This window comes from Aphis gossypii, chromosome 2 (assembly GCF_020184175.1).
Source record: "Aphis gossypii isolate Hap1 chromosome 2, ASM2018417v2, whole genome shotgun sequence".
Taxonomy (NCBI): Eukaryota; Metazoa; Arthropoda; class Insecta; order Hemiptera; family Aphididae; genus Aphis; species Aphis gossypii.
Window position 1 is genome coordinate 79,182,886 of NC_065531.1, and position 19,399 is coordinate 79,202,284.

General features: G+C 35.5%; 1 protein-coding gene across 9 annotated transcripts in view; it reads left to right on the forward strand.

The window, feature by feature from the left end:
• The window catches only part of LOC114123581 (polypyrimidine tract-binding protein 2), a 154,938-nt gene that overhangs the window by 119,807 nt on the left and 15,732 nt on the right, over positions 1–19,399 (forward strand). The gene's annotated exons all lie outside the window — the stretch shown is intronic.

A 19,399-nucleotide genomic window follows, 5' to 3' on the forward strand; every position in this document is an offset into this window, starting at 1 on the left:
TGTTAAAAACCTAGTTTATCTAAAAAAATAAAAAATGTATGTATTGAAGATATAAATCGAGCCAAGTCTTACGATTGAACTGCGAAAAATATATTTTTATATTAGTAGATTATATTTACTTAACGCCGTGGGGGTAACTACAAACAAACTTTCTTTTTACGGTGTTTAAATAATCTAAAATATAAAACAAACAAACTATAATACTTGCTATAGTCAAGTATATTATATTTATAACCTTTGGAACAAAAACGGTAATGATTATCGCTTATATTTTTCTGTAGATTTTTTTTTATTTGCCGAGAATTGCAAATAGAACGGTTACTTGTGCCATATTAATATTACATAATATTTTTTATTATATTGTATACAACGATAAAATATAATTTGGCCTTTAAGTTATTTGCAATTTATACATAATGCGACTTTGTAATTACTAAACGTTTCCCATTTATAATATTGTTGATGTATATTGTATATAATATACAACGCTTAAACCCACTAGAGATTCCGTATTGCACGTAAAAGAGATGACTACAGTTGTAATTTATAAGTCATTATTATTATTATTAATAAAAATTATAGTGCGGTCGTGTAAAAGTGGTCGGTGAAATCACCCTAAGCCGAATAGAATAAGAGTTTTTGGCGACAGAGGTTTATCTTCGTCGTATTCATCACTGTCGTGGTATTGGTTGGCTCGTTTGGCACGTTTATAGCTGCGGGATCAGGCCAAGTTCTGATTGTCCACCACAATGGTAACACACGAGGTCATATCAAATGGAGCAATCGCTTATGTGGCCCCCAAGAGATATAAAATTGTTTTTATAACCTTAAAAAAAATTGTAAAATTTTGTTTCAGTATTTTATAAAACATACTGTCTACAAATCGTGTATCTCGTATAAAGTATTGTGATATATTTCACCGTCTGTGCAGTCTTAAATTTATTGTCTGAACATTAGTTTATTTTTGTTTTTTTTTTACTTAACATCTTTAAACTATGCAAGTGTAATATGTTCATCTTCTAATGGTTATACGTCAAATTAAAGGTGATCCTTTAAAATTTTCACTATCAAGCCTGAAATTTGAAATTACTACGCCACTGACGTTTCGTGACACCACTCCGCGTGGTCTCGGACCGGCCTTTGGCCGAGCATATTATATCGTAAAACGGAACGCGCCCGCGCATTCTGGCCATCGACTGCAATCCATCCTCTACCACCGTCACCATTTACCCCTGTGGCGTAAATTTAATTACGTTTTCACATTAAACCTCCGCCGCTACCGGATGGTTTGTATGGCAATAGACGTGTGGAGCAATATATATATATATACTTGTGTGCGTGCAAACAGCCCGGTCTGAAGTTGCTGTGGTCTTATGTATTACGCTCACACCCCGGTCAACCCTCTGGCGTCACGTTTTCGTGTACATCTGAGAAACGTGGTGTATTTTTATCCGCACACGAGCACGCGACCACCACTGAGTAAGTGTAATCCCCACCCCGAAGACCTGGCTCTGCGACGACCCCCGGGCCGTGCTGGTCTTATTGCAACCGCACGCAACGCTATATATACATCTAAAAGTTTTTTCGTCTACTGGAAAACGTATTGTTATAAGTCGTGCTACTACTTATTTTAAGACGTTTCGAATTACACTAGGTGAAACTGTTTAATTACATTTATGTATAGTAATTGAAATAATTAACATTTTATTATATTTTATAAAAAAAAACAACAATGAATTGTTAAAGTTTTTTAATTAGTTCTCGGTTTTCATTTTTTTATTATTCATTTTCCGCCGGTTTTAATTCGATAATTAGTCTCTGATAAAAACTAAATTCGCTAATAAATTTAAGAGAATTTTAAAATATTAATTATTATATGAAATAACTAAATTATTTCAGGTTAAAATGTATAGATTACAATAAGTTATTTAGACATTGCTGTTTTAGGTATTTTTTTTTCCACTATATAAGTACATTGTTACAAATCCGTTTGATGTTTTCGATACGACGACGTTCATAATATATTGTTATATGTTAATACATATCCGCGTATACCTATATAAAAAGACAGCAGTTTTATTCAACGAAATTCGCCTTAATCCCCACTCTATCCCGTTTTCCATAATTTGTATTGTGGATAAAGTCAAGTCCAAACTTTGTGTATACAACTACAACGAGTATTTTTTTTTTATTTTTTTTTTCGTGTACTGTATCCAATTAAAAATAATTAAAATAAACATTTACACAGCGTCGTTTGTAGCGACGAAAACCATATTAACGGTTCTTTTTTTAAAATTTTTTTTCTCGTTTAATGGCAATTGAATGTATGTATATAGTCAGTCGCGTGTTGTACTATACGAGTAATTTTTCTTTCACTTGGCATACGCCCGGACGCTCGAATTCTCAAACACACAACTTTTCTTTCCCGAAATAAAATCAGATAAATTTTGCAATAACTCGTGGCGACGAATAAATACAAAATATATGAGTTAATGACGGCGAGACATTATAATATGTGTGCAGCCGTCATATTCTATGAGTACATGATGTTTAATGTCGGTTGGGCTGTTATGACATTTATTTTTGTTTTTGTCTAAACGATATAATCTCGTCTACTAACGTACAATTTAGTTTTAAAAATATACACATTTTTCACTCGCCCGGGTATAGCTTAGTAGATAGTCTTGTTTTTGGATCCCAAGCGACGATGGAAAATATGTTTTTATACGATAATCGTATTTTTTCTCGATTTTTATTTTTATTCCCGCGTGAATACCGTTTCTTGGTGCTGCTCGGTGAAAGAGCTCCAAAAGTTTCCACCCGCGCCGCGTCGTCTTTCGACAGTCTTTTATAACAGTCGTCGAACAGGTCGGTTTTTTTTCAATTTTCTTAATAGTTTCGCTTTCGAGAAAAAACTACCCTAGCTGTGTGATCCGCAAAAAAAATATCAAATACGAATCGCAGTGAGTCCATCCAGCTTTTGTATTCCTTCTTTCTTTTTTTTTCTTATCGATTGGCGCGGACATAGAACGTTAGCAGTCGACGCTTTTATTACCAATTAAAATACGAAGTATTTATTTTACACTAAAGTGTACCTACGTAATTAAAATTTGAATAAATTCTTTTGATCTCATTTCGAGTTTCGACTTTTACATATTCACGGGAATTCAGCGATGCCGCGTGTACATTAACACTCACACACATGTATATGTGTAAATTGAAGATAGCTCATCTCTCGATGAATTTCTAGTATATATATATAACTATCAGTCTATTATGTCGTTTTGTCCCCCTTTACAAGTAACCGCCCTCGTGGGTAACTGCATAACTGCAACTGCAACGTGTATAAGTGCAAGTAGCATATAATGCATATTATGTTGTACAAGTATATTATATTACATATTATATTATATGAAGGTGTGATGAAGGTGCGTTATTGGCTAGTGTATACAGCAACTGGACGCACTATATATAATCGTTTCGATCATCGGATTCCGGCTTTGTATTTCGATCCGAACAATTTTCGAGAGTATATTATATTATACATTATAGAGATAGCAAACACTCCATATTTAATACGTAACAATATTTAAATGGACGTAAATTGTCCGGTGGGCGATCTGGGTGAAGGAAACTTGACACAGTGAAAAGTTTTCGGGAACATACCTTGACGTTATTATTTCGCTCGTCATACCGCATATGCATTATAAATACACTTAAATACATTTTTTATTGTATTCTAATAATTCGCGTCGTTGATTTTAGGTAATTTTATAATTATTATACCGGATTGCGTGCACAATTGCATTTAAGCGAGTACCTAATCGGAACTCGTATTCATGTTCAAGTGCTCTTGACAAGAACAATTTAATTAAAATTTGTATTAAAATCAACGTCGTTCAAAACACAAAAACACTGAATTTAAAAAAGAATATCGGCATTAAATGCTCAAAACCAATTATATTATGCCGTATAAAGTACTAACTTTGATGTACATATATGTATTATTCCTTGATATATTATAATCCCCATCAATTTCGAAACACGAAATTCGAACCACCCGCGGTGGTGGTTTTATTATGCATAAACGTACGATCTATGCATTATTAGTTACGTCCAAAAATTTGTATTATTTACGTCGAAATGTTATATTATTTCATACATTTAATATTATGCGCACGTTTAAATAAGTGCTATCGGGCCCTCGATGATGGCCACGAGTGCATTTTTCATTATATTATATTTATATATCTACATACTGTTTTTGACACTTCATTGATTCGTTTCGATAGCTGACGCGACTGCGATGATCGTTCCCCTGCAGCCGCTTCCGTGAATTATTACCATATTTCATTATTTGTGTGTACTTTTATATACAGTTATGATATTTATTTTTATTAAGCAGCTTTTAATATTCAAAAATGTCTACAGTTAATAGATAACGCACACCCGTGCACTCGTTTCCAATCTAATTATCCATTGTTAAATTTTTTTTTACTCGTTGTTAAAATTGTTTTCGAACCCGTATTATGATAAATCGAGTTGATTGTTATAAAGGTTATTATTATTTGATTATTTAAAATACTTATCTAATCGAAAGTATATTGACGTTTTTAAATGCATTTTTTAATATATATATTTTGAAGTCAATTACATTATAAAAAAAAATTAAAGATTTGCGGTTTTACGTATATATTTGCTGTACCACGAAATCGTTTCGATTCTGTTAAAAATATTTACACTTCCAAATCTAAATCGATGCGTCATATTATTCATTCGTATTATTGTCGTAAAATTATTGTTGTACAGGCTTCGCTCTGTAAATTCACAGGTAAACATATACGTAGTCAGATGTTATAATTTGTGTTCTACATAAAGCTAGAAACTTTTAAACGCTATTATATTTTCGTCAAGTCAATATAATTAAAGCGTCTCCTATATGAACTGTACACACATTTCTGTATTATAATATAACGCCGTAGAGCATTTCTAATATGGAGAATTTAATCCGAAACGTAACGATTTACTTTATTTACTTTATTCCGTATTATCCTTACCACACGTAAATACCTTTATTGTATAAAAAATATTACAATTATATTATAAACCGTATGATTTTTCAGAGTGAATGGTACTTTATAATAAAAAATTCCATACATACGCCGACACACCGGTGGTTATATATATACCTTCGTATGATAATGAACAAGCACATAATATCGCATTGAAATATTTTTCATGAGGAAAAAGTGGATATGTGGAAAGGTGGGTAAGTGGGGTGGATGGATAAGCGTACACCTACCTACCTATATATTATATACGCGTTGTAAAGGAAAAATATATTTAAGAGAAAAAGTATTTTTTTTTTACGATAATAATACGCCCCGTCGAGCGGAAGACGGGAAAATTCTTTTCAGAAATGTTTAGAAATAGGAAATCTCCGCGCGCGCATACCTATGCCACCTCTGCTGCACCCCGTCGTACATAGTCTCACCCGTTATGTCGTTGTCATCGTAATAATAATAATAATAATAAGCCCGCGGACAATATTACACGTCGAGCACGTCACTATATATATTGCGGATGAGCCGTGCGGAGAAGGAGAGCTATTTCCGCGTATTTCGATAACATTACATAATAATTTATGTACATAAGCGTATATATTATTATAGGTGTGTGTGTGTGTGTGTGTGTGTGTATGTGTGCATTATAATCGTATATCAAATTAGCGCCAAGTCTCTCCCTGTGCAGGTCGGGTCACCACCGGGCTGGGACGAAAATCGTGGTTAAGCATCGCTCGTGAGGGGGAGAAAGTTGGGAGCGCTTGTGTGTATATGTGCTTTGGGGGTTTTAGAGATTATCCCTTTATACAATACGCGCATGTACGTATATAAATTTGGTATAGAGACTGCTATACACACGTACGCGTATGTGTGCGTACGACGAACGACCGCACGTGCGCATAGGTGAGATAAATGTTCTATATACACAAACACACACGGTCGGTCGCGATGCATCACGAACGACGGCCGAGGCGAACGAGTTAATAAATTTAGCGACGAGCGCGGTAGAAGATACCACCCCATGGTGTTTTCTCGAAAAACAACGATCTGGGTATAAGAGGATACTGCTCACGTTGAGGTGTGGTGGCAGCGTTGGCGGGGTCGTTCGTATACCGTATATAAACGCGGTCGTGTGTGTTTGTGTACGCGATATTATACCGCTCTTAACCTCGGCACAAATAGGATTAAGTTTAACCTCCCCGAACGCCCCTCTCGGCCCCCGCTATTAACCGGCTCGACGGTTTCGGTTACACTCCAGTTATTGCTTTGTGTATATAGTATATGTATACACACGCCCGAGTTCTCTTTTTAAAAGTATTTGCCGCCCGAGCTCTTAAAACTTTTGATACACCTCGCCCCCTCCTCGCGGAACACCCGGCACCGCAGTCCTCGTCGCCGTCAACAGACCGTCCGCGTCGTGCTGGCGTATATATATACACGACACGCACAAGCAGCGAGTCCTTCTCCGCAGCAGTCTCGCACATAATTCCGTATGTAAATCAACAATTAAACGGCGGCGGCCGTTTCGTGGCGTTTCAATTCTCTAGAAACGACGACGACGTTCCCTTCCCCCGTCACGACGTTCTGCACCAGCACGCGTACATCGTACCTAGAAGTATTTAAATATATATATATATATATATACTTGCACGTAAATCGTTTATTATAATTATTGTCTCCTCGGCCTTCCGGGAGTTATCTTTTATGTATATATACCTATATTATATATATTATCAATTTTTTCTACGTTCCGAGGACTTCCGAGGATTATTATATTATGGTAATTATTGTTCGCGCGTTGCCTTTACTCGACGCCAATAAATCGCAATTCGCTATAATGTGAATGTGGACCCGCTCAAGTCCATCGCACAAATAGGGGATAATATTCAGTGGTACACTAGTGTATAATTAAATCTATCGTATATCATCGGTATCGCGCAGCCGAATGAAGACCACGTTACTACGGATTATACGTAGACAACTTATTATACATATGAAATTGATTAGGAATATTATAACGTAAATATACGAGTTTTTCTATAGCAAAAAATCGCTCGTGTGTAAAAATAAAACGCTAAAGAAAGAACTTAACCCATGCGCGTTTGGAAGTTAACTTGAAAACAAATATAGTATAAAGATAACTTACGCCTTCACGCTCCACCTTTCGCTTGCGCGTCTCCTTCAATTCAAAAAAGTCTTCGTTAAACTTCGTAGATAACTTGTTGTTTACGGTCTCAATATAAAGCGTATAATACATACTTAGTTGTTCGTCATTTATCGTCATTATATTTTGCCTTCCGATATAATACAAGCACTCGACGATATAATTTTGATTTTATCATCTTCATATATATATTATATTCCTAACGTAAAATACTGTTAATTAAAATAATAACATTAATTATTATTAACATTATATTATTTTAGGTTATGGTATCGTACGTTAAAACTATAATATTATATGTGAGTATGTGACGTTATAACAATACTTATATTGTTAGTATCTAAACATATACTCGTTGGTACTTAACGATTTAATGTGTTTAAATGGCGAACGAAAAAAGAAACGGTGATGCTTCTCTGGTTTTCGTGCTTTTAATATAGGTGATGTTATATGAAGAAAAAATATTGCCTCTCGCAAACCTAAATAATATATTGGGGCATTGAAAATAAGTTTCCAATGTATATGTACATTGTAGTTGCAGGAATAGTTGGATCGACAACCATTATATTATGCGCTACATACTTGTTGAACTTATTTTTTTATCATTATAATATTATTCCAAGCGAGATGTATATATCTACACGTATTATACGTGTATTTAGTGGGTCTCTTGTCCGAGGATTTATTTCGTCAGTTTTGAATTGAGAGGAAGGATTGATCGTGTCATACCCGCGTTATATTATTACGGACCGGATGTTCAGCTGACCGGGCTCATGTCGTCTTCGTGTGTCCTTTATTCGGGTCGTTCTCCCGTCAACGTCGTCTGTCTTGGCACATTTGAATACGAATTCGTGTTTTGAAGGAGAATAGGATGAAAAAACCCTATGTTTGTCTACTAATATATCATGTATACACATGTATTGCAGCTTATCGTTTTAGTCGAATCGTCTTCTCGCAACCGCCCCTCTTTAAATATATTTTTTTTATTAATAATAATTGTATTTATCGACGTTGTCATCGACATCTGAGAAAAACACTCATTTTTAAATCCCTTCTGCTTGTATATTCTTTGTTGAAACTTTCTCTGTTGACTTATCGCCCGACCACCTCCTCCTCCTCATCCTTCTCTATTACTTCTACTACCGGCTATTATACCTTTATACTGCCGAACATCGGTGCACGCATTGTTTGTCCGTTACACTCGATTACCCCTCGTTATTACTACGCGATTAGTATATATTAGTTATTTGCTTTCGGTGTGTTATGTTGACAGCTACGACACTATAATAATACACTTATCACAGCTCCGCGCTGTATCTGTGAGCAAATAAATAAACAATAGGCGATTACAATAATTGCAGTCTTAACGATATGTATACAAAAAACAGTTAACATCCTTATTTATTACATACCATACCGACCCCATTTTATTGGTGTTTAGACAACATTTCTTTTTTAACTGGCTCGGTCATATAAATCTCTTCTAGTACGAGAAACGTCGGTATAGTTATAAGTTTTTAATGGATTGTATTATTATTAATATATTTTCGTTTAGTACGTCTTAATCGTTATTACATGATGATCGTCGACGGAGGAAAACGTTGAAATATTCAACTGAAAATTTCTCCTTGGATTATTTGATGTAATATTTATACGACTTTAATTTAAAAAGTGGGATCTCCGTTATTACATTAATTTAGACGATCATTTAAATATTGCAGTAAATCCCGTCCTTTGGGAAAATTCGCGCTCTGTGATTAAGTTATTTAAATTAAGATTTTTACGGTGTCATTAGTTATTGAGTGTGCGGAATTCTCTCTCTGTTTAGCTGTTTGTGTGCACGTCACCCTTTACGTTTTTATGTCTTTGTGTGTGTCTTCCATTCCCTGCCCCTCGCGTAATTTGTATCGCTCACTATTTTCTATCCGCTGTGTGAAAATCGTTATTATTATTGTTATTTGTGTTAGGCCCCCGAGATGACCGACTATATTATATTATATACAAACGGAAAATAACAGACTTACCGTGCGGCGCGTATTCCCCCCCCCCCGTCGTCGTTGTTGTTTAATAATTTAAAAAGAGCCTCGCGGAAGGTAATATAGCGTGCTGTGTATGCGTGAGTGAGCGGAGTGGGGCTGCAGAATAGCTCGCGCGGAGAACATCCAATCAACTGATCCGGAATGCGTACAACTTCTCATGAATAGCGTATAGCCGAACATCGACGCAGAATCTCCTCTTATACAGGGTCGGGTCGCGGCGGTAATCGATAAATCTGATAATTTAATAATTTAGTCTATATATATATATAAATGTATACCGTCGCCGTCCGATTTGCTCGTGACGGGTGCGCCACGGGTGGAGGGGGATGACGCGACGGGTGTAAACACGCCGCGGAGGGGTGGAGATTTGTTGTTTCCCTCTCCGCAGTACATCCGCACACACAGAGGGGTAGTGATCGCCGCGTGCAGGAGAAATTGAAAACTAATGTCTTTAACTCCGGGGGCGATATTTGTATATATTATTATATACACGCGTATTCCAAATAACGTATAATCATTCGCCCTGCTTTTGTGCACACGCGTATGTACCTAATATATCTAATTAGTCGCTAAATTCGCATTATGGTACAAATATTTCTATTAAACCAGACGTTTTTAATTTACAGTTTCATATCATTTATATTACACGCCGTTAAAGTTCATCTATAAATGGATTTTAAACTGCACAACACATTTTTTTTGTGCTCGTGCGTGTAATTGCAGTGAATCGTATCGTTGTATGATATAGGTATACTTTCAATTACTTTTTTTTATTTTTATTATTATTTAGCGATGATAAATTGTGCGATTTGACGACGAGAAAAATGAGAAAAAAATATTTTCCATGTATTATTACAACAATATCAATTTCGCTTTTTTTAAACGCCCTCACACATCATATTGATTGGGTATAATATTATTGTCGTTGGCGTATTTTTACTCGAACGCAAACCCCTTCAAAAATGGTTTTTATACACTACTGCTGTGCTAATGTATATTTAGTACGGTGTAACGGGTCGCTGGCGGCGGTGGCGAATATTTTTTTTATCAATGACTAAATGACATAACCGAATGAATTCTGTTAAACCTATACCATAACCATACAAATTATTGTTATTCAACTCTGAAACGATTGCACACCAAACACAATGTGTTTTGAAAATACGAAAAGCGACTTATGAAACTTATCAACGAAAACAAATGCATGACTGAACCCGATTCGTTTGCAGCGATTACACTTATACATGTATATATATACATTTAGTATACCAATATATGTTCGTGCACCGAAATTCGCTTCCATTTCGAATGTTTTAGCGTTCTTGTAGAAGTATAAATGGAACAAGTCCTGCACATACGCATAAGTCTCCATAACACCTTCCAGTACTGCTTTCTTGTACCTACCACTGATTTATTTGTTACCTACCTTATTATAACCTGCCTATAGATATTCATAATAATATACTTTATTATATTCGCCACGTACGTTTAATATATAGCTTAGGCTTGAGCACTAAAAACAAACAAATATAATATAATTATAATTTAACGACCAGTCATTCTTGTATATATCATTCGCAGCGTATGTGTATAAAATATTTAGTTTATTTTACGGTACGATAGACTTTTATTTTAATAAAAATAAAAAACCATTTACTACTAAAGCTCCTATATTATTTTTATTATTATGTGCTTCCACGCGCGACGTATGACGCGTAATTAAATATATAAATAAATCGTACTTTTTATCGCCATTTCGTATATTATAATTTGTTGATTTAATACAATGCAGTTGTGTGTGCGACAACGTTTTTAATTTACCCGATTAATCAACGACCACGAACGCGTCGTTTATGAAGGAAAATTGCCGATCATAATTATAATTAAAGCATTCGAAATCTCTGCCGAGTACGCATTGCATATACCATATACGTATAGGTACATACACGATTATAAGCCCGGTTAATGACTGCTGCTGTATTGATGGTAATATTTTCAACGAAATGGAATCGTAGTTGGCGTACACTAAATCAGTTATGTGCCATCCAGAATAATATTATAATGGAATTAAATTTTCCGACGGGATCCCGAAACGTCAAATGTGCGTATCTCGCACCAGTTATCGAACATTGACGGATCAGCATACGACCCCTCGGTCAGCGATTATCACCCTACCCCCCCCCTATTTCCCCTTTAAAATCACAACCACCGCCCGAATGTCCGAAAGGGTGAAACTACAGTGTCCGGTCGAACGGTCGCTTGTGCGGAGGGGTAGTGGCGGAAATGACCTCTCTTCTATATTATCATCGGACGACGGCTTACGCGTGCGCAGTATTAGCCGCAATAATATAATATAACATAAATTATAATAATATGTGCAGCGCAGTGCACGTCATTATATATCATATTATTATATTGTACACAATCGAAGTAAAAGTCGTCACCTTTCCCTCCGCTTACTCAATACTCTCCGTCCGTTCAAAAAAGTTCTCCGCCCCCGCCGTCGTGCGTATTATACGCGTAAAAATATTTAAATTTACTATGTATATATAATATATATATATGACGTGTGAAAAATTAAGTTTGATGTGCACACGCTCGCACAAAGGTGTCGGTTAATCCTTTATACTTTGGGTCGTCCCGAGAACGGGTGGGGATGATGTTGTGGCGGTGGTGGTGGTTTTAACGCAAAAATCCGTGGGCCGTATAAAACGAATATTAATTAAAACCGGATTCCGTGTTTTGAAAACGAGGACGGCGCCGCCGACAAAAGAGACGCTGCAGTGTATATATAAGTGTATATAGCCCGCGCATATATATACATATATATATATTATAAATGTATATATATATATATATATGGACCGTTGTGTTTGGAAAACGACCATTAATCCGTCGCCGCCGCCGCTCGTACGGGGCTCGCGTTTCCCACAAGGCATTATTAATATTCATTTAGTGTCAAGATTTCACTCGCATCGCCTCCACGCCACTATATATATACAATATATACCTCCACTGCCACCGCCAATGATTTTACCACCCTTCGACGACGGCATCGTCGCCCCGAAAACCGTATATTATTATAAAACATCGTCGTCATTAACCCTCCGCCGCACTCACTCACATATATACCCGGCTAATACTCGTATATAATATATTTATGTACGCCGTCTCATTATTATTATTATTATTTTTTTTTTTTTTGGTATTATTTTCGACCTTCAATCGCCGACGCCGCCGCGGCTGCACTTCTATAATGAGTAATAACATACAATAATAATCGTACGATATAATAACATAAATATAGGTATGCTTACGTACATCGCGGTACACAACATTATAATGTAATATGAATTATTCGGTGTTTTATTTTATTATCTCTACGTCGTACGACTGTTAAATATTTTTGTTGCTCAAAAACGATACAAGTATACTACCAAATCATTTCCAAAACCGAGGAGAGGGCAACGGTCGAGGTCGACGTTTTACAAAACAAAAAACAAATTATTAATATAAAAATACCAATCGCTTTCTTGTTATCATATTGTGTGTGATTGTATAATACTCGTAAATAAGTACAATATAGTTTTTAGTTATTTGTTTTTTTTTATTATACGATTTTCTAAATTATTTTTTTGTAAGTTTCGAATAATCATAAAACAATAAATTGTTGTTGTAAAATTACATTTCCTAAATTTGGTTGTGAGTGAATGTGTTTTGTGAAAATTGTTTAAAATAAAAGCGAGGAGAGATGCGATTAAACTATATATTATTATATTATATTTGTTCTTTATAGTAATAGGGTGATTTTGTAAGCATACAGACTTCAACCCGCCTTTAATCGTTTACTAATGTATTTATTCGAATTCCTATTTTAGGAACTTTTAATTGTGTGTATATTATGTATGCTGTATGTAGGTACTTGAGACCACTTTCTATATTCTTAAGAATTTTCTATACTGCATTTAAGAGTGTTCAGCGGCAATACAAATTATTTTTTTCAAATGAGAACTGCTTTTTTCCTCTATACATTTTTAAACCCATGATTTTTTTGAAAATTTTGATGCATTTAAATTTAAATTCAAACTAGTATTACTTTTCCAGATGTTTAACTTTGTGTACCTACCTATCTACTAAGGAAAATAACATTGGTGTTTCATAACATGTAAAATGTACTTATATTATTTATTATTTAGTATTGTAGCTTCATATATTATAGATATAGTATCATAAAGCCATACTTTATCTTGTAATACTATTATCCTTATTATATAAAATTTAATAATTCCAAGAGCACTCATTTAAATTCGTATGTACATTCTCAAAACTCTTTGATTACCCAGCAGTTAAAATTTAAAAGCTAAGGGAGGTCATTTGAAAAACAAAGTTAAGGTGTGTTTAAGTGTACTAAAGAATTCCAAAAATCAGGATCTGAGTAAATGCATAATTAAAGGAAATATTGTGAGTGAGCTTGGTGAATCGCCCAGCATGTATATTATACACACTCGTGCATATTACGTTGTAAATTATTAAACTAAAACAACAAATTCGGCTTGCCTTGGGCTTTTTAAATGAATATTAAACGAGTTGAAATTAAAAAAAAACACGGTGTCTTGTGTACCACCCACAATAACGCTTGAGCGCGTTAGGAACATTACACACACACACGTAGGTATACATAAAGTCGAGTAGCAAGTATGCATATACTTATATACATGGAGTGGCGTCTCGTCTTCGTCGCATATATCGGCGTTCGCGACGATGTTTACGTTTAATATATTATTATATTATATAGGCCGCATACCATGTATATTGTGTACATAATATAATAATATTATGTTTTCGATTCGTTTGCGCGAATGACGCGATTATAATACCTCGTTCGTCAAGGAATTTGGTTGTCAAGATCGTCGCCGCCGCCGCCGCCGCCTTCGTTGCCGTTATTATTATATTATTTCCTCGACTTTTACTTTTGAGATGATTATTGTGTCGAGTGTGTTGACACGTGTTTGAGCGCGGCACATCGTGTGTAGGTAGTTGCTGTACTGGGATCCCTTCACCCGACTTGCGCGCGTTATATAATACGCATATACTGTATACATGTATAAGTATATATGGGTATATATAATACGCAATTATGTTCCCATACAAAACCACTTGATGCCCCCCTCTCCAACTACCGACAGCCGCCCCTACTACCGACACCGAAGCGTTTGTGCCGGGGGGGGGGGGGGTGAACGTGGTGGCTTAAACTAAGTTTTATGGTAAACGCGTGCGGGTAAATATTTAATCATTAAATTGCTTTGAAAATAATGAAAAAAAAAAAAAGTTGCCGAATATATTTCCACTATAATATATACATATATGTATTCATACACATGATGTCGTATGAATAGCAAAAAAGTTATTTGGTTAGCATATTGTTTATTAGTATATATATATATATATATATACATTATGTAATGCGCAGTAGGTACATATAACTAAGTACTTTCTGTTTTACAGTAGATAATTAAGAAATCGTTTTGTTTTTTTTTTTTTTGTTTTTTAATATATTGCTACAAATTATGTATGTCGCGTAATTGTGAGGGTTATGAATTTGTATTGCTATTTCTTGCTGAACAAAGTTTAAATCGTTTATTACTGTTGTAATAAAGTAGTTAATTTTAAAACTTTAATTTTTAATTTAAGGAATTATCATATTTATATAAGACTCGGGGACGTACCTTATAATACAATATAATTAAAGATGACCTTAATGTACTATTTTGTATTTTTTGTTATCTATTCTTATGAATGTATCTTCCATTTAATATACATTTATGATTTCCAAATACCTTGTTATAAAATGTTAAATATCAATAGAAAAAATATGCTTGTGGTTGTAATTGCGTTGTGCTTATGGTCGATTTTTTTTTTGTAAATTAAATAAACTTATAATTTTTTATAAGAACTCAATTTAAAATATTTTAATAGTTCCGTTTTAGTTGTTTAATATTTTGTTTATTTTCAAATTGTGTAGTTACCTATACGACTACACAATACACGAGTTTTGGAATATTATATGTCAAACACACAAGTATTTCTACATTTTAAATGCATTTTATCGCTCATTAAATTCAAAGTTCTGTATAATAATTATTTGATTTCTCTGTTTTGGTTTAGGCTCGTTGTCTGTAACACATATGTTTATTACATATTTTATGTTGAATAAAATCCTATGTATAGGATAAACCTATCTACCATACATTTTTTTCAAAAAAGTAAGTTGCTGTAAAAAAATGCTGGTACCTAGCAAAACCAATAACCTGCTATTCTCGATTAACCACAATTTTAAAATACTAAAATTGAACTCAATAAAATATTGTAATATATTTTTTATTTACTTTTCGCGAAGGTACTGCCAATAATATTATTGTTGCATACTTGTACTATCGATTTTGTATTAATTGTGCAATTATTATCCGTTAAAAAGTAGAGCAATTAATTTTACTTGAAAAGATTATGCACTTAAATCTGATACTGATAATTCCATGAAAATTAAAAACAAATTGCTCTCGTTTATATATTTTTTCTTCCTTCGGATCCTATAAAGAGAAGTTATACTCTGCAGTGGAAACTCGTTATTATTAAATTTTAAAATAATTGGGTTAAAGCGTAGTAATGCTCGTTTTTTAATGAATGGTTTTTGTCATAATTTAAGTAAATATTGTCAGTAAAATTGAAAAGTTTTTTCATAAAACATTTATAATAGAGTTTCGAGAGCACCACCACGTGGAAAGGAAAGAAAAAACTTATAGGTACGCACAATTATATATTTGTGGTTTTCGACAAACAAAAAATTTCGAATGAAATCGAATTAAAATATACTCTATTACCGTGTACAAAGCAAAAATTTAATTAAGACTTTACGTACGTTTTGTATAGAAACGCTTAGACTTTATATATCTATATATTTTTATTTAATACGACAACGTATTTAGCGAAGGCGGTCGCGGTTTTTTGTACGACAACGACAACAGCTAATAAAAATAACGACTGTGGGGTCGGTTTTTTTTTCGGAAAAACTTTTTAACAATCCTTTTGTGGTATACCTGTGTAGTGAAAAAGACGAAAAAAACCCAATTAAACGTTTTGCAAATTGGCCTCATAAATCACGTCGGTTTTGTATATTATTATAATATTATATGCGCGTGTATGAAGTCTTCTGCAGCGAACATTATGACGCGTCGTCATCGTTTCCTCGTGGGACGTCATCATGATCTCTCACAAAAGTGTACTCCGTTAACCGATCGCGTGTATGCTGTGCGTGTGTGTTATAATATAGTCGCTTTATGTCATCGAACAATCTTCGTATTTCAATAAAATATCGAAGGGACGGATGGTGGCGCGAACAAAGGGGGGAAATCCCAAAGTCTCCGCCGTCGAGAGATGAGGAAAGTACATCAGCAATATTGGCTCTGGGTAATCCGCTGGCTATATGTAGTATACGAGAGCGGTATTATTATTATTATTTTTTTACAGGAAATACAAATCCATATAATATACCTACACACGAAGACTGCGCGTTTTTCCACCAAAAGAATTTTGTACTCTGCGCTATATTATGGCTGCTGCTGCCTGTGCTCACGCTTAGAAAAAAAATATATACTCAAACGATCAATTCTGTCTGTCGAAAATACGACGTACGTTCGATGCCGATAATATTATTATAATGTACCTACCGATGAGACTATAAAAATATCTAATCGCATTAAAACACTCTATATATGACGTATACACGTAATAATATATACATAATGTTTTATTCGTCGTTTCGGTATTATCATTATTTACTTATTTTTTTTTTTAAATACTGAATTTTCTTTTCACGTCATAATCAAACGTGTGCGTCAGGTGTTACGTACCGGCGTTTCGTGTGCCCTGTCCGCAAAATAATAATAATAATAATAATATATCATATTGTAAAAACAACAACGACGACATGATTTATCACATCGAAACCGCATTAAATAATGATATCGTCGTGTATGTGTACGCGTTGCGGGCGAAAAAAAAATAATTTCCGTGTGTGTGGTTATCCGCTCATCGTCGTGAATTTATACATCCGTGTGCGTGTTTGCACCAAAACGAAAAAATTATTATTTGTGTGTGTGTGTGTGTGTGTGTGTGTGTGTGTGTGTGTGTGTGTGTGTGTGTGTGTGTGTGTGTGTGTGTGTGTGTAATGTGTATGTATAGGAGGTACATTTACACGGTTTTTGTGATTATTTTAAAAGCATTGCTCGGTTTTAATCCGTCTTGTTTGATATTAAAAATTTACATCGATGATTAGTAACGATCATACACGTATATTACTTAAATTCATCGTGTCCTCCCACCCTCTCCCTAGCCCGTCATGCCACGAGCGACCTGTCCCGGCGCGATACGGCTGTGGCACGTACGCCTATTACGGGCGCGCTTGATTAATGTACGACGTAGTTACATAATGGCAATCACTCGTAGTCGTAAATGCTGCGTCCCCGTTTTCAATCTCGCGTTAAACGCGAGTGCGACTCTCAAAAATAATCGAGTAAAATATTTAGCAACTGCTCCGGCGGTATACGCGCACCTATATTTATCCGTAGAATACAAATTAAGTCTTTTTTTTCTACAGTCACGTCCGTTTATATATGATTGGCTCAACACTACACACACTGACTACTGAGGTAGGCACTGACCCGATATTCCAGTTATAATCTGTCATCGATTTTACGGTACTTGATCATACATATCAATTATAACATACGTCGCGGCTCGCGTTGAAATGAAATGATTTTTAAATAACGTATTCGTTTATAAACGTGATGATAAAAGTAAATCCTCCGTGCCGTGTACAATATATATATGTACGTAGTGCGATGACGTGTAGAGACCGTATAATGGATCGCGGGCATAAAAACGGACATCCATGCTTGGCAGGCGGTAAATTTATACCATTTATGTATATTTGTATAATATATAATATTATTTATTATTATTATTATTATTATTATTATTATTATACCCAGATGTAGTATTACAGTCCGGAATGATGCTGTGCCGCTCTCCTTTCACCGATCCATATGAACTTCGGCACTCTGACGTATAGTCAGCGTCGTTCCCGCGGTTGGCAGGAGATCGAAAATCGAACCGTCGTGCATTATAAATATTATAATGTTTACCTATATACATATACATTATTGTTTATTATGATATTATGTACAACGCGGCTGTAGTACATACCAATCGTAGATATTAATGTATATTTTATGTGTAGGTATGTAATATTACGTATAGCGACTAGGTTTACGGGCGCGCCGCATTGGCAATAACGGGCGGGACCTTATTATACGTATACATTTATACCGGAACCGAGGTTACATCTTACGGATCTAGCAGTTATGTACGGAAAAGTCCGCTCCGTCCCGCCCGTTCGTGAATAATAATATTTTAGTTACGTCGTGGCGCTGCGCGTACACAGATACCCGACGCTCACCGTCCAGTATACATCGTCGATGATAATAATAATGTACTCACGTGTATATACATATATTATGTCTAGCGTTCTCTACGGAGTTGTTTTTCGACTGGGCACGTACCGTTTGATGCATTTCTATGTACTCGAAAAGGTCGATCGGACCCCGCCACATTATACCCGCGCACTCTATACAACCACCGCCATCGACCCCCTCCCAAAAAACACGTCGGTATTCGACGGGAAAAATCGCACGTTTATAATATATACACCGTTCCGGCGCTTATACCTCGACGAGGTCTTCGCCGGTGGCGTCCGCGGGGTATTATCCGCGCTCGCGGTAATGGATTAGTTTACGATACCGCGTTATAACCTCAAAGGGCCCCGTGGTGGCGGTGGCGGCGGCGGCGTACGGATATCCGGAATCGTAGACGGCGGGAGAAGTGCTGCAGTGGTGGTGGTATCGCGGGACCGAGACCGTGACGTCCGGGGAGGTGGTGGAAACAGAAGCGGCAGTCAGGCAGCGCGAAGCCGTTTTCGCAGGGAGTGTATATAATTGATGAATGAAAGTTGGCAGATTAAAACTTTGGCGCTCGCGGAAACGATCGGCATTCGGGGACTGTAAAACGTAATTAGATTC